General features: G+C 37.9%; 1 protein-coding gene across 5 annotated transcripts in view; it reads left to right on the top strand.

Moving 5' to 3' along the window:
* Positions 1–18,128, top strand: part of cdon (cell adhesion associated, oncogene regulated) — a 139,693-nt gene that overhangs the window by 71,231 nt on the left and 50,334 nt on the right. Inside the window, exon 1 of one of the 5 annotated variants that reach the window (XM_031906163.1) lies at positions 7,547–8,627. The exons of 1 other annotated variant lie outside the window; for it this stretch is intronic. The gene's annotated coding sequence lies outside the window, so the exon portion shown is untranslated. Of the gene's footprint in view, positions 1–7,546; positions 8,628–18,128 lie in introns of those variants that run through there. 3 more of the 5 variants (XM_031906164.1, XM_031906160.1, XM_031906162.1) reach the window with 3 other exon arrangements.

Genomic DNA, 18,128 nt, shown 5'->3' with positions numbered 1-18,128 from the left:
ACTGGAGGCCCCACTGCATCTCCATATAAGCCAGGTGAAGCATAATGTTCTGATGTTTAGACAGGTGCCAGGACTTTTCACAAAGCTTTTAATAAAGATCATCAATGCAGTTCTTAGTGGACAATCTATTAGCAAAACAGCCAGTCTTGTATTGCGAGCTATTATGCTGACCATATCTACGCTGCCCCTTAGCTTCTCTCATTTGCAAAACTTCATATTGGAGAGCTCATACAAGGGCCAGTAGCACTGAAACTGTTAAAGCCCTAAGCAATCTACTGGGAAGACCTGCAATTACATAATTCCTTCATACCTGTCAGTAGTTACAAGGCTCCCTAGGGCCATAAGGAGGGTGAGATGTGACAGTATAAGGATGCTGACTGTGCGCTGCACATCAATCTTGTTATTACAGGTATGGGACCTGGTATCCAGAATGCTCAGGACCTGGGGTTTTCCGGATAAGGGATCTTTCTGTAATTTGGATCTCCATAACTTAAGTCTGCTAACAATTATTATGGGATAAGGGATCCCATACCTGTATATTCATTGTGGTTTGAGGGTGTACACTGACATATGTGTCCGTATCAATATCCTGCAAATACCAGTCCACATGCCATCATATTATGTGCTGCATGTAATTGAAGCCCACTGTGGGAAAGAGCAGCAAAGCCATGGAATGATATGCACAAGAAGTTTAAAGTTGCATAACATCAAATAAACAGGCTTTTGTTCTTGGGTAAAATTGCTATCTATTTTCTCTGACTACTAAATAAAATAAATTACATATTTTTCTTAACAATTTCTTCCATTCTTCAAACAAAATTTAACAAAAAAGAAACTAACAAGACAAGGCCAAGACATTGTAAATACTGTCCAGGAGATCTATCTTCCGGTTAGAGAAAATGTTTCCCTTCTGAGAAACCTTGGGAAGGAGACTGTAAATTGCTTCAATTTAAAATGTATGCATTATGAAAATCATACTAAATTATCCTTGGTGTCTGAGACAAGCATGAGCAAAGTATTACAGCATTTGTCTTGGGCATGGCTGTTCCCACTTGGGAGTAGAATGTGAAAAGAAGCATAGACATCATGCTGGGGGTAAAAGAGCCTTTTTTTTCTCTGGCAGGGAAATAGATTACCATTTTCTCCAGGCTTGGCTGTTCTCAGCAGGTTTGATCTTTGCAGAAAGGAGGAGGAGGGCAGCCAGACCATAAGTAAAACGTGAAGCAGAGAGCACATGTTGTCTCTGGTTTATTTCTTGAACTATGTCTTAAATTTCCCAAGATCTTCAGCTCTCTGGAAAAAGAAATCACATTAACCCTTCAGTATATCCCTAGTTCTATACTAAAAAGATGCACAACTCACATTATTTTTTCATATGCAGACAACAGTACAGTATGGAAAACATTATATTTGAAGTTTTCTTAGAAGAGAAAATGATAAACAGTATATATAGGTCCCTTTTCAGACAGCACAATATGAGAGCACCAACTACTGTGTCATTGCAAAAAGCCTTCATTATTTTATTTTTGCATTCATACATAGTGGTGGGTGTTAAATTTGTATTGCAGAAATTATGGCAATATCACCCCTACTGGATATGTATTGAGCATGCAATTGTTTTTAATGTCTATAGAGAATTAATAAATGTATAACTGAAAGTTTAAAAAAAAATCAATAGAAGGTAAATTCTTTTTATAAAAAAAGCAAATTATAATTTATATGGCTTATTTCTAGAGGATATTCAATAGTGTGTTTGTTTAGTAATAGTCCAGCATATAAAAAATAGCACTTAGAAAATAAAATAAATAAAAATACAGATGCTACATACATACTGTACATAGAAACTGCAATACTTATTATCCTCCTATTGGTATCTGCAATTTATCCACCCAGTTACTCATATTACATGTCTTATATGAGTAGCCAATATAGAGTATATGTAAAGTATACAAGATTAATGAAAATGTGACACTTACTAGAAATGCTCAACATGTGCATTTAAAATATTTGCTCACAGCTGAAGCTAAAAATGTTTTCTAGGAGTTGTACAGTTCCTAGACAAATATATACCTAAGCCTTCAAATGTTCAAGTGGAAGGCATGTAACCATAATTTTTGGTGCATTTTGCCCAGAATTACTCACCATTTACTCCCATGGGGGGCAGAAATGACAGCAAAGTATGTTCAGACAATTCTGAACACAGAAGTGCCATTGCTGCCACTTTCAAGCTGCATAACGGGCAGTGGGAGTCATTTTAAGCATTTTAAAGCAGCAAGGAAAAAACATTTCACCGTGTGCTACTGCACAATATTGAGGAGAATTGACTTTTGTTACATTGTTTTAAAAGTCAGACCCAGAAAACAAAAATGTAGAAACAAACAGTTTTCACCTACAACTAAACTTATAACTTTTAAGCCAATGAAAATGTTTCATTATTTATATCACTACTAGGGCAAACAACATGGCTCCCTCTCAGCAAACAATAATGCACCTCCCTCAAATTTCTAACTTCAAATGTAAACAGATGGAATATCCTTGGAAAAAAATTAAATCTTGCTTAAACAGATCAAATAATGTATAACAAATATAGGTTTATATTCACTTTATTTTTCTATAAGTGATGAGAAAAACAGGCGGTAATAGCTAAGGGCTTGCATTTATTCACATTATTCATATGACAAAAGTTCGAGATTTATTCATATTATTTGATGCAGACATGATTGCTGCTGTTAAGAAACATTGTAAAATGATTAATGAAATATAGCCCACCAGTGTGCAAAGTATTAAGGAATATGGGTTAACGACTGCACAGCTTAACTAAGCATTAACATTTGAAAGAAACATTTATCATTGCAGTATTCTTATTTTACTCTGTTTTATAAACTGATAATTGGTCATTTTTAATATCCTTTAATACTTTACTGTCCAAATGAAAGTAACTGAAACATATTTAATAAAAAGCACCTTATACAGTATTTGCTGAAATGTTATATATTTCTCTAAGTGGAGTATTGACTTTATTGACTGTATTTAACAGAGTGATCAAGGGAGCATAATATGCAATGGAATAATATCCCTAATCACCCAAACATTAGCAGTGCCATGTAATCCTGTTATTTAACTAATGCAGAAACTATGGAGATAGCAAGAGCTATTCAAGTGCCCAGAGGGCAAGTTTTTTTTTCATCTTCCTCTTGGTGACTTCAAAGAGGTCTCTAGGATAAAGCACAAATGCACCACGTAGAGTCTAAGAACCATTGGTTTCCACTGCCTAAACACGCCCACAGGGCAAGTTGTGGAATGCTGAAGTAATGCTCACAACAAGCCATGCCTATATTTCTTACAATGTTAATGAAAAGGATTTGTGTACAACAGGAAGTATCAATGAAAAGCAGTGTGTTCTCTGTTTATTATTGTTGGAATGTGTTTTTGTCTATTGATGGGGAGAAATACTAAGAGATACTAACAGACTATTGGGAATGCATCCCTGCTTATCAAAGGAACAGTAACATAAAAAAATTTGTGTTTTAAAGTAATTAAAATATAATATGCAAAGAATTAGTGTTTTAAAGTAATTAAAATATAATATGCTGTTGCTCTGCAAAAAAACTGGTGTTTTTGCTACAGAAAAGCTACTATATAAATAAGCTGCTGGGTAGCCATGGGGGCAGCCATTCAAGCTGGAAAAAAGGAGAAAAGGCACAGGTTACATAGCAGATAACTAGTAGATAAGCCCCATATAATGGGGGTTTATCTGTTATCTGCTAAGTAACCTGTGCCTTTTCTCCTTTGAATGGCTGCCCCCATGGCTACACAGCAGCCTACTTATATAAACTATAGTAGTCTTTCTGATGCAAGCACACTAGTTGTAGCAATGCAGGGCAACAGTACATTATATAGTTATTACTTTTTTACACTTTCATTTTTTGATGTTACTGTTCCTTTAAAATCCCGGCTCTCACTGGCAGTACTACAGGATATATTAACCTAAAATAATATTTTAGAAAATGCTGCCATTTTAAACCATTTCCTAGTATAGTAAGTAAGACAGATTATTCTGTCTGGGCCTTAAGGTAATAATTTGATTTTAAAATTTTAGTTTGAAAAGTAAATTGCAGCAAGTCACGATGAGCTTTTAGTTCCATGGCCACAATTATTGTTCATTAAGAGATTTAGGCTGAACTGCTCACAGCTATTCCTGACTGGATTCTGTGCATTGTGTTAAATTAGAGGATGTAACACATAAAATAAGGAACACTGACTCCTATAGATATGTATACACAGGAACATGAATGCTGAAAACAGGATAAAACAGGTCATGCAAGCAACTACACTGCAACTGTAACGCTGGGGGGTTGTAGCCCCTCAACAGCTTAAAAAACTCTTACCATCACAGCTTTACATATTTAGCAATACTAGAGTATCATGTCTGAAGGTGGCCATACAAGTTCAGATTTTAGTCTTCTTCCGACGAACATTCAGATATCGATCATACTTTTAAATGCAACGCATCTAAAACTAACATTCAGACTGAAATTGTAGGATAAATCAGAGGATGTTCTGAACGTGAACAATACAGATTTTATTATCTGACCTAAATTTTCTAACCTGTTCGATCAACTAAACAACTGACTGCCATTGTGCAAAAATTATCAGCACAATAATGCCCACACATGGTCCGAAAACTGTACGAAACTACGTTTTGTATGATTATATTGGTGAGTGTACGGCCAGCTTTAATCAATATGAAAAACACCTTGGGGATTGTGTACTTTTCATTAGTATAGTAAAACAGAGTAGGACCCAGCTTTGGCACTTTTAGTTCTATTATCCTAAATTAGAATTCTACTTTTGTATAGTATCACAGCAATACAACTATAGACAGAGCTCAGTCTGCAAGGTATTTTATGTTCTTCCTACATACACGAAGGTTAATTGCTTTTTTTATGATGTTGACCATAGTGGGTCTATAGTAGGGACCTTAACTTTAGGGGCAATAAAATAAATTGTCGATGGGAAGGCATACGTGTTGCTTGGTTTTCCGTAGATGAAATCTAATCATAATTAGATTACCAGTGCACATATAAACCCCCAGCATTATTATTCTTAAGATTTATTTATATATATATATATATTATATAAAGCGCCAACATATTCCACAGCGCTGTACAATTGGTGGGTTACATACATTGGACATACAGAGTAACATATAGAGCAACAAATAACTGATACAGGAGGTGAAGAGAGCCCTGCTCAAAAGAGCTTAGAATCTACAAGGAGAAAGGGTTGAGACACAAGGTGTGGGATAATGAACTCCTGCTAAAACACAGCAAAACAATAGTGGAAGAGAGGAGGTTGTATAATGGTAATCTACAGTATTTGTCTACCTTGCAAATATGGAGGCGTTTCAACTCTTTGCTTTGTTTAGCTCAAGAAATAAGGGTAAGGGCACATGGGGCAGATTGTCAGCCTATGGATAAGCACAGACTGACAATTTGCCCCTATGCTACTAGTTGTGCCTGCACCTGGAAGCATTTAAAGAGTTGAACATGTTTGCCTTGCAATGCTGTTATATGTGTTCCACCAAACAGAAACACAAATGTTAACCAATTTCCTTCAGCTCTTTTTTAAAGGAGACATATCCTATAAAAATGATGAATGTACCAGTGAATTATACTCCTCAAGATATAGAAGGATTGTGCTTAAAAAAGTAGTGTTTCTGACTGATTTATTGAGAAATTCCACAAAACCCCCACTAGCCCCGCCCATCTGGCCCACTTCCTGCTGGCTGAATTCTCTGGATGAGCTGGGGAGCCGGCGGCCCTCAGTACACTGCACTGTAGGATAAGAACCAATCAGCAGCTAGGCTGACCTGATAGGGAACTGAAGCCTGTCTGTGCTTGTGTGAGTGCAGGGCTGTGATTGGCTCTCCCCCTCCTACTGTGCTTCTGGCAGGGACCGTTAGGACACGCCCACCCCTCATTTGAAACCCAGACAGGGACCTGAGAGGATCTATAGGGAGCTCCAATAAAGGGGCCAGTTACAGATAGGGTTAATGTTTAGCACAAAGTGAAACCAGCACCGTATATTATTCATAATTGCCTACAAAATTAGCGTTTTCCCATTTATCCGATATGTCTCCTTTAAGGGTTTGGATTTAGCCAAATCCGGCAATAATGTATGAGGTTTGGCTGAATCACGAACTAAATCACAGATCCCAATTGTAAATGATTATAGAGGTAAATAGGTTACATAAAATATTGTTGTGGTAACTAGATTCAAAGTATATATACTGATACACTAATTCTCAGTTAAAATGGATGCTCCATGTGTTTTCTTTCTCATCTACTTGAATTTGTTTTGCCTGTATAGTATATCTATTACCTGGGTCAAATTCCAGTTACTATGTAAACCACTGCATAACCAATGACCCTATATAAATAAATGTAGATGTGTCCCTAGACACCGGTGCAGTATGCCATGTAAAGTGAGTGATTATATACTAGACTGTGCAGTCCAGTGTGACTGGTCTACTGTATGAGCAATTTATAAAAAGAAACAAATGTCATGGTTTCCACAGGGTTCATGATCCTTAGTGCTTTATTGTGAAGGGGGGGGGGTTGTTTTTTTAGAGACCCCATGAGAATTCAGTAAATGCTTGTGTTCCCCCCACAAGGACTTGGTTTATTCTATATTGAACAAATGACTGTGGAATCTGGGAGTTCATACATCTTGAAGGGGTAACAAACTTTAAAACATATAAAGGTAGCACAGACATACAGTAACTTAGGCTGGTGACCGAAAATGACAAAAACTCACAGCTCTTAAATAATTCAAATACAATTTTTTTTTAGAGTTTTTGAAACAACATAAACTAAGGACTGGACTTACAGTAAATGCAAATGAGTTAGTTTCTAATCACTCAATTTTATTATTTTGTGTATTTATTATTTTAACACTAACTATGCATTTAAATGTGCCTGAGGGTTTTTTTAAAGGACAAATTAGTTTACATACAAACTACTTTGTATAATACCTGGTGTACAGAGTTTGATAGAATTACCTCTGGATTCCCAGGCCTGTTTATTAGAGAGCTGTATAGCCATACTGATTCTATTTGGCCTGCTGGATCAGATACTTTCACTTCAATTATATGGCACTCACAGACCATCATGCACACTGTATGATATTTATACACAAAACAGACAGTGCCTCTAAATTGTTACTGTTTTCAGAAGATTATAAACTGTTGGGGGAGGGGAGCTAAAGCATTTCCCAAAGAGCAGGAATGGGAATACAAAGTGGAAAAGTTACACACATATATTTAATATCAGCATGTTCCCTCTTTTCTAGCATCAGTTTATGTGGCAAGAGTTCTTGTGTTTGTAAGAAAAAAAGAGAGCACGTTATAATGATTGTGCGGAGAAAAGAGTCTGAGGGCAGTAGGTGTAGGACGGTGTGGGAATGTGGAAGGTTTCGGGCGGAACGGAAGGCGCACAGTGGCGTGGTCAGACTACGCCGGAGGGAAGGTATTCTGCTGCTGATCTTGGAATTTGAATCCGGAGAATAATGACACTTCTGCCTGGAGCTGTCATGTTGCAAAAGCATAAGGTCAATCCAGGGCGACCCTTTACCTAGGAAGAATGCGGAACAGCGGGGAGGGACTGGGATAGGGGGAGGCAGCCTGGCAGGGATGGGAGGGAATTGGGAAGTGCAGCGGAGCGCTTTGCTTGGCCATTTCGCTAGCAGGCTGCAATGTTATTGAAGGGGTATTGAGCGAAAGGGAGGACGTTCCTCCAAACTGGTGTCTTGTGTGAGGGTCTTTCTCAGTAACAGGCCAGCCCTCATTCATTCCTCCTCCCCGCCGTCTCCCCTCCCCTGTGTTCTCTTCCTCCCCCTCCTCAACCACCTTCTGGGCTCGCACTGCCTGCGCCTCTCTTCCCGGGAGCTGGGAACATTCACGGCTGAGGGGAGACAGGAGGAAGGGAGCACTTACCGGGGGACACGTGGAGCGGGCAGGTGTTTCAGACCGAACTTTGGTGCCTGCTTTTGAGGTGGGATCCGAAAATAAATCTCGAGAGCGGGATCTGAATACAGGAATCGTGCCTGAAGGGGATCGGGGAGTGCTGAAAGGAGATCAGAGAGAATTCGGACTGAAAACGCAGCAGAGGAGGAAGAAGTTAAAGAGAAAGGCAATCCGGCCCAACCAGGGCACCGCGACTTCAGCGTCCACCGGGGGCACCTGACGGACGGGGGGGAACTGAAGGACGCGGGCTCGTTGGGGAGAGACCTTTCGCCTGTTTTTGCAGGAGGTCACCGCAGTCTGGTACAGCAAGAGCCTGCTGGGCGCACGTACCCATCTTACACCCGGCGGGTGGTGGGGGCAGAGTAGAGCCAGCGGGGGTACAGGGTATCTGCCACCTGTTGGACTTAGTGCTAGAGAGCCACACTGGCTGGACACTGCGTGAATCCTGTGTGTTCCTTTGGATGTTTCTGAAGCGATCGAATTTAGCGTTATCTCCTTGCATCTGGATTTGGTGACTGACAAATTACTTTTGTGCTGTAACTGAGGGATGTACGCGGGGACTTGCTCCAGTTCCCATGGGCAGAGAGTGCCCGTATCACAGGTAAGTTCATTGTCAGAAATAGGCACAACTGGCGCCTCTCTGCTCCATCTGCCCTGCACCTTTTATTCACTCCCCTGCCTTCTGCCGAGAAAGGGAGTGGGACATCTTACCTCTGGCACTTCCTTATTATTAGTCCATTCCTTCAGTATTAACTTTATAAAAAGTAATATATATATATATATATATATATATATAATGTAGTAACACTGGAAAAACGTCATGTCTTTTGACACAAAACAATTATTAAGCTCAATGATTAATATATTGCCTTTGGATAAGCAGTAAGACTTGGATTGCTGTGAAGTAATACTGTTATTTCGGCTGATTTGGCAATTAAGATTGGAATCACAAAACCTGATGCAAGTGACTGCACATCTGGGTTTTATTAGAGCTAATTGCATTTGCAGTCATTTATTAAAATATGTAATATTCTCCTGTTGTTGAGAATATAAGTTAATATTATTATGATGTGAGAACATTTGCATTCTATATCTGGATATTGACCACAGCGATTGGTTCTAATATTGCAGGATACACCTGCACAAGGTACAACATTTATCAGTATGGCAGCGTTAAATTATTAATTTAATTAACAGAAAGTTATATTGACTGCAATTATCAGCTTCTTAAATTATCATGCAACAAGTTAGTAATTTTATTGAATCTGTATCTGCGAATATTTGCCTATATTGTGGGGTTACAATAACATTTATCCTTGGCATGTGCATACCTTATTTCATCAGTGCCACTGAATCTAAAAGGCCAGAGGGATTATAATTAACCACAACATGGACCTAGCCCCCCCCCCCCCCCCCTCTAGCCAGTTATGTATTGTTTGAAGTCTTTCAGGTCTAGACTGTATCTCTGCAGGGCACTGGCAGACAAATGCAGAAAGGAAAATGCATTGCACATTTGCAATTCAGTCCTTGCCCCTCTTGGGACCCTGCTGCTGCCCAGGCTGCTTTTAGTAGAAGCATGCTGCCCCAAAGCCTTTGTTGTGTGTTTGATATATTATGCCTGCATATACACAGACTGTACCCAAAACTTTCCTGTGCTAAGTGGGGAATCTTTATTTAAGTCCTCATTTGAACCATAACAAGTAAAACTGCTGCAAACTTTCAGACTTGACTTTTGACTGGGCTGTGACAGTTAATTACCCATTAAGTACTTTTTCAGCACTTAAACACCTACATGGTTTGGGGTTGGATGGGAGGGAGAAGTATGCAGAAAAGGTTGATTGTGATGCTGAGAAATGCATTGTTAGGCTGTAGCAGGGCAGCAACGTATTTCACATTTCTAAACAGAACAGACTTACCGGTATATGTGTTTAGGAATCTGCACCATATTCCCCTGCAGCTGCTGATAAACTACAACCAGCTGTTGGAGAACACAGTGCTCTGTAGTTTATCAACAACTGGAGCAGAACTGTGAGTTAATAAATAATTATGCAAGCTATTCTACCATTTCTGTGAAGATTGTAATGAAAAGGTGTACAGGTGAGCATCTTGCAGTGGAATCAGTAAGACTGTAACATAGTGGCACAAGGTTGAGTAGGTTTTCACATTTTTGGTTAGGTCAGATTTTGGTCAGATCTGGTGAGTGTGAGATGGCCATGTTATTTCAGCTCACAAACCATCCCATGCTTAACCTCTTTCCTTATACCATATAAGGTTTAAAACTAACAACCCCCCCTCCATCTGTTGTGCATGTCCCCAGGGCATGTAGTCCTGCTTCTTATCAGGGCAAAGAAGGGGCAGGTTTTTAAAAGAAAAGTAACAACTGTAGACTGGATAGAGGAAGCTGTGTCCTTCAGCTCTACCTTCTTTTTCCATTTAACAGTCAGGTTTGTCATGTCGGAAAACTTTGGGTGTCTATTTTATGTTTGCTTAGGGAGGAAGAAAACACCTTTCTTGGTTCATGGTTGCATTGTTTGTGTCACAGAATAATGCCAAGAAAAAAAAGCTGTGTATTTGTTAATATCCCAGTTTGCAGGATGGCAAGTACAGAAAAGCTATGCAATTAGAGGTATGGTGCCTGCTGAACTAGGCATGTGTGTCAGTGTCAGGTAAGAGAAAACACCTGTACAAGGCACAGTTCCGTTCAGTTGCTGATTCCACATGATTGTTTTGGCATTTTACTGCCTGTTTCTTCCATGTAGAAAAAACTTTCTGAAGTACTTAAATACACCAAAATCTGTCTTTATTAAAATTTTCTTTATATTATTTCCTTTTAAAATTGTGTTTTTGGTTTATGTCGTTTTGAGATTTCTTACAGTTACAATTGCATGATTCACATATAGAGCAAGGGTGGCCAGAGGATCCTAAGGTGTAGTTACCCTTGCAGAGTGCTGAATGTATTGTTGTCATGAATATCAGCTTCTGTGGAGAATTCAATCATTTTAATGCTATATCCCATCATCCCTTGTGATGTATGAGTACATTTTATTAAATCATGGGTAAAGTTGTGGTAAAAATTCCAGTAGAAATTCAGTGATGTTTTGGTGTCACAAATGAGTTGTGTGTTTCTAAAGGTCATTCATTTCTAAAGGATCATCTTATGATCTGCCACTATTCATGATACTTCCTAATGATGGTTAACTAAGCTGTAACTTATATCTGCTAACATGCAAATAAAATAATATGCTACACCCCCAACAATCCCTAACATTCCTAGGATATCTGCACGGATACTAGATGCTGCTATCCACAAAGCTTCTTTCCATCAAATGTATTTTGTACTATGACAATGTAGATTATTTTTTTACTTTTCAGAATTTTCTTTTAACCCCCACAACATTAGAAAAACATTATTAGAATTTTATATACTTCATTAAGTTGGGTTCAGGCAGCAGTTGGTGGGACTTTTAAAGGGGCTATATATATATATATATATATATATATATATATATATATATATATATATAACATAAACAAATCACTTCACCCTTTATTGTGACTGTTTTGGTTTACAAATACACAGCCTATAAATCCAGTTTTAAGGGAGATAATCTGTGCAATGGGAATCTAATTATCTACCCTGCAAGAACCGAACATGGTGTATCTTACATTTACCTCTTTGCCCTGTTAAGCTCAAGAAATATAAAGAAAAACTTGATCTTTTTGTGATTAAACCAGATCAGCCCAAGCCCTTTTCATTGAACTGATTTTAAACAAGGGAGGGATTCTGCTACTTTAAATGATAACAATTCCTTCAAAGGAGAAGAAAAGTTAGGTACCCGCAGTGATTTAGACTTTCCTTCTCCTATAAGGTAAATTTAATTCTCAGTAAACAAAAAAACAAAACTTGTGTAGTTTTTTCCTACTTCTGCATCTTGCGCTTATGTAATTTATGTGTCTACTTGGTATCATGCTGCTAATGTTGCTGCTGGGCATGGTACATAGCCACCTGAACAGAGCAATGCCTTTTTCTTAACAGGGAACTGTATCTTGCTCAGTCTGGCATACAGAGGGGAAAGAGACAGCCTATTTATGATATCCAGCACATCTAATGGCTTGATGGCACAAAAAATGTACATAAAAGTGCAAACATGCTTAAGTTTACAAAAAAAAATTGCAGTATTACTAATGTAATATTAATAAACTTTCCAATATAAACTAATTAAATTTGTTCAGTGGTTAGTGGTGGTAGGGGGAAGTGTACACACACATAATCTGATGGATTACAGAAGAATCTTTCACTGTTGCACCACTATGAACACACTGATGGATGTGCCCTGAGTGGGTAGTGAGGAACCAGGGGCAGTAACATTCATTTTTCAGTAGAGGTAACTCAAGACCCACAATTCATTCATTCAAAGTTACAAATTTGGAATGGGAGTATTAGTTATTCTAATAAACATACATTTTTGGCAGCAATGGGGTGTATTTTTTACCCTTCTAACCAAAACTTAGTTGATGTTATGTTAAAAGCGATAGGTCCTGCCCCTACAAATGTTATTACTGTAAGATTGGCATTCTGTAGCCATAAGACTGTTTCAACAGTGGAACAATTTTAAACCATACAGATACTCCCAAGAGAGACCCATAGCATTCAGATGTCAGATTTAGTGTGGTGGGAAATGTGATCATCTATCGGCAAACTGTGGCTGAACACAGGTTATAAATTGCCATGTTTTGAATAGATCACATAAAAAGATATTTACAGCTGAAATAATTTTGGATTTATCAAGTTCTTACAGATGACCAATGTCAAACTTGGGACTTTCTCCAGTTATCATTATTGATTTACCAGTAACTGTACCATTTACCATTCTGTAATGGCCTAGTGTACCGTTTGCACAGATTAGGAAGATATGCCCAATTTGAATGCCACCTTGGGAAAGAGCCCTGTTAGTGATGCACCAAATCTATATTTGGTTTGGAATTTAGACTATTTGGATTTGTTCAGACCACTGGACAACTTATCTTGACAATTTTTTTCATATTTGGAACAATTTGTTTTACTTGTCTCAAATTTGAAAATGCAGATTTGGATTTGTATTATTATTTAGCCAAATCTTTTTGTGAAGGAAATAAAGAAATCTTTGTTTATATTATTGCTGTGATTATGCCCAAAGGATGATAGCATAAGGGGTGCTTTGTCACAGGGCATTTTTTTTTTACAAAATATTAAGCAAATGTTTAGCCACAGTGCCACTTGGAGAAACACTAATTCTCCAAGTGACAAAGGCCTTGTTTCCCAACACCTAAAAGATGTTTAGTACCTCTTTTCAGCTGCTGGAGATAATTTCTGCCACAGATAATATATCTTATGTCTGAAATGAAAGAGCAATTTAAAAAAATATTGCAAAAAATGGGTACTGACTGTTTAGCCCTTGTGCCAGTGATATATGCAGACCCCATGGTGTTCATTCAACACAATTATCCAGACTTCCTGAAAAATATAATATTTTCAAATAATATCAATAATTCTGCTATAGCTGAAATTCTGCAACCACATACAAAAAAAACATCAGTCTCTGCCGCAGCTTACTGTCTGTGTCCCTATAGCAGTCACACAAACTGTATTCCATTATATCAGGAGCCAGAGTACCCAAGGCACCTATAGACACATAGAGAATGTACAGACTCCTTGCAGACAGTGGCCTAACATAGCTATCGCTACTGAATTCCAAGACAACAGAGTTGTGGTATACGTTTAATATTAATACGTGGCAGCAAAACCTGTTTAGTATTTTATTTTAAATGTCACCAAGAACCAATAAGCGGAACCTGCTCAAGTGTAAAGCTGTTATCATGTGAAATTCAATGCAAGAGCAAATCGACTTTTCAAGGACCTCTCTCCCTTTCCTTAATTCCTATTTGAACGTGTTGGGACAGCTGTCGGCAACATGTTAGTTTCTGTGAGTAACAAAACCCAAGCACGCTCTCAGCTCACTCAGATGTTATTCAGGTGCAGTCCTTTCAGGCAGAATACATTAGAGCTGCATTGAAAATTGGCTCCCATAGCCACTTCTATTATGTTAAGATTGTTTTGGGCATAGTTTTAGAACACCCTTCACATTTGCCTATGTGTACAATACATAAGTAAAATTCACAGATATATACGAAAAAGATTCAGTATTTTATTGGAAATAAAAGGGCCACACTACTTTAATTTCTCATTTATTTCCCATTTGTAGTTGCCTGGTGGAATTATAAAGCAAATCTGTAATTATCTCCCTTTTTCATGTTCAGATGCTTTGGCCACCTTCTCACCCCCGTATTCCCCCAGAAGTGTAATAATCTCTTTACATCAAGGCAATGTTTTAGTTTACATGGGAAATGGCTATCCAATAATGTATGGAAAATGTATATGTTTTACTAAAATACAAAGTAAAGTTAGAAAGTAAGTTAGTAAACTTTGATTCCCCAGATTTTGATAGATTGCAGTTCCTAGCATCTGCCATATAGTAACTAGCCAAAGGCATGCTGTTAGTAGAAAATTTGAAAAATGTAGGGAAAGTGAAGCAAAGGTTAAAATACTGGGGGATGCTAATATGTTAGACACCCTTAAGTAAGTAAATTTACTAATCTTGCAGCTTGGTCCAGAGTGCACTTATCATAAAGTTTGTATCAGGGTACAGCACCACTAATCATTTTGTATCTTATGTATCATCTGCAGCTAACTAGGCAGTTGCGTGTGTAGTTTAGAAATCTCAGCAAAACTGTGATCATTGCAGCAAAAAACTATTGCTCTTTAAGACTGCAATTATTTTGTTATCATTACTTTATATTACTCATCTTTTGTTTCAGGCCCTCCTACTATTCATATTCCAGTCTCTCATTTATACTACTGCCTGATATCTAAGGTAAATTAAACCCTAGCAACCAGGTAGCTACTGAAATGCCAAAGTGAAGAGCTGTTGGACATAAATTATTTGAAGATGAAGACCTATAACAAATTGTCTTAAAATATTACTGTAGATCATACCAAAAGTGAATTGAGAGGTAAACTACTTACATCTGATAAATTTAGTTTACAATTTAAGAAGTAAACAACATACAAATAAACAAATAAAGATTGTAGGTTCTCAAAATGTCATGGTTAAGTAGGGTTGCTACTTTTTCTGTGAGAAAATACTGGCTGTCTTTTATCTTGTTTTTAAAGAGTATAATTTCTCCCCATCAGACTGGTAAAATATAAGCCATAATAGCCAAGTTGTAACCCTTGTCAGGAGGTGTCAATATGCAAACAAGAAAACTGTCAGACTGACTCTTATAAAGTAAACATTTGTCATGCAAAGTAAACAATCAGAAAGTGATTTATATAGTGTATATTTAATATTGCATTCAGTACTTCACTTCTGGTAGCTGCGGATTGGGAGGCCTTGCTTTGTTTATGTGAAGTACAGTGAAGTGTTTTTCATCTGTGTACATAAGCAAACATTGCTTTTTCCATTCTTCTTCCTTCTCCCTCCTTTCTGTAAGGCTCATCATCTGTTATTCATTTGCCCTGAAAGATTGAACAGTAGTAAACTGTGCCTTTTTTTAGGAGTTTGAAACACAAATGTTGTGTTTAGCCTTTTTCAATCTGTACAAAATATTTATTTTTCTTTTTTCATGTGCCTAAAGATGTTTAAATCTAAACTTAGGCACGCTTCATATACTTTCTTTTGTAAATGGTTTTCCAGTTGCATGCAGTTGTGTATAGTTTAGTCATACATATAAGTCGTACATATAAAATAGTGCAAGCCAGTAGAGAACCACCTTCTCTTTCCCTATAACAGGGCTGTTCAACATGTAGTGGGTTGATTACCTCCCATAATGAGCAGAACAGAAGGGGTGTGCTCCAATAGTTCAAAACAGCATTAAAGGTCCAGTAACGTAAAACATTGAAAATATTTTTTACATTAAAAGTGTGCAATTGTTGGTCTTAAATTTAAACTATTTATTGTAACAAACACCTTACTTTATATAAGAGAGGTTTTATTTTATAGTTGTGAAGAGAGCCATGAATGACAACTGACTCTTTAATTCCCTGTATAAGCACAAAAAGCTAATATATTATATATAGCATAACACAGTAAAATCATAAGTGAAATTAAAAAAAAAAAGGAAGGGAACCGGTTATGTAGATGGCATACTGGGACATAGAAATCAAAAATAAGATTAAAGATGAAAGATAAGGCCAGATGAGTAAAAAGCTTTACAGAAAAAATTGAAAATCTTGCACAGGTATTTATTGGAGCTCCTACTCCTAGGATAACCTTTAGGGCAGTGACACACAGGGAGCCTGCTAAGGGCTTTGGTATACGGGGAGATTAGTCGCACTGCAACAAATCTCCCCATAATGCCATTCCACCGGCTAGAATGTAAATCGCTGGTGCAATGGCATGCACGGCGCGTGATTTGCCTAAGTCGCCCGAAGTTTCTTCTCAAGGCAAATCGCGGCGCAGCCGGTGGGTTGGCATTACAGGGAGATTTGTCGCGGCGCGCCTAATCTCCCTGTGTACCAAAGCCCTTAGCAGGCTTAATTGCTATTGCTACTTTATTGTAGGGTATTAATTAGAGGAGTTGAAAACACACTTGTTTCCCTCCTGACGAAGGCAGGGTGTTCCCCCCCCCCCCCCGAAACGTTGATCAAGGTGGTCATAATAAATGGTGTAAGCTCCCCGACTGCATCTGTATGTGTGTGCGGCTCCGTTACAGAAACAGTTCGAGGAGTTGGAAACATTACAGAGGCTACTGAGCAGATAATGATTTCTTTTAGTCTAGCAATATTCTTATGAGCATAATAAGTTATTGTAATACCACAGTTAAGCAAATTACAAAAGAAGTAGTGTATAAGGAATAGTAAGGATTTACTCCAAAGGTGGCCATACACGTAGCAGTAACTCGCAGGACAGATTGTTCGTTTTCCCCATTGATGTTCAGGACTGAATCATCAGATATGGAGGTAGAAAGAATAGGGATTCTACCTCCACCTGCCAATTCAGCCAGATTTTGCCCAATCAAAATCTTTTAACGCGCCAGATCGACGAGACAACAGATATCCGCAGCCTTTGCAATATTGGTCATCTCGTCAATCCGTCATACACACACCGAATATCGCACAGAGTGAGGTTTCGTACAGTGATGTTGGTGCATGTATGACCAGCTTAAGGGAATATGGTGCCTATTAAAACCCAAATTGCACGATCTGAGTCATTGTTTGCCTGTGTTTTCCATTCCATCAAATGTATTGGAATTTCAGCAGAGTTTAATTAAGCAAATTTCTTGTAAGCCCACACACATACACATTAAGGATCATACGTTTTGCCTGGAAATCCTTCTTAAGATATAAAATACTTACTTGTGTGTGACTAGCATTACAGTGTTATGTCTGTACATTGCTGATACAAACATACATGCCTTCTGACACGGCATCCTTGTAAACATTCCCAAAATGATTTAGGGCCTCGCTGTGAGCGCATTTCGTTTTTGTTTAATGAGGGCTTAGATTCGAGTGTTTAGATGACAACCACACATGGTTGTTATCTGCCATATTTTTTCCTCAACTCTGGCAATCTTCATAGATAGGCCTAGACTACATATCTAGTAGTTGTATGTAAGTGGCACTGATACAGTAGTTTGTGGTCTATAGGAACTGAACCAACAGTCTACTATAGGTTAGAAAATAAAAGCAGGGATCTAATTGATTGCTTTGAGTAACAGTATCCCTTTAAAAAGTGGAGACATGATTTGATATTTAGCATTTTAAGGGAAAATAGTTACTTCATTATTAATGTTTTTAAAAGGCAGAACTTTTTACCCTAAAGGAATTACAGTGCAAAACAAAATACTACTGAGCAACCATTGCTTGAGGCGCCATTATACATAGTTGTCTGCATAAAGTACTTGACAGAGGGTCAACAGTTGTGTCCTGCCCATGCAAAGTTTAAATAACTAAAAATATCCTGCCATCCCAGTAAATGCATGTAAACATAGTTTGCTGAATGTAGCTGTAAATTTTTCTGTGTAGTCAATGCAGCATTTGCTGTTTTGTGATGCACTGATCTTA

The sequence above is a fragment of the Xenopus tropicalis genome, chromosome 7 (assembly GCF_000004195.4).
Source record: "Xenopus tropicalis strain Nigerian chromosome 7, UCB_Xtro_10.0, whole genome shotgun sequence".
Classification (NCBI taxonomy): domain Eukaryota; kingdom Metazoa; phylum Chordata; class Amphibia; order Anura; family Pipidae; genus Xenopus; species Xenopus tropicalis.
The sequence above is the reverse complement of the archived record's forward strand: the minus strand, read 5'-3'. Positions and strand labels throughout refer to the sequence as shown.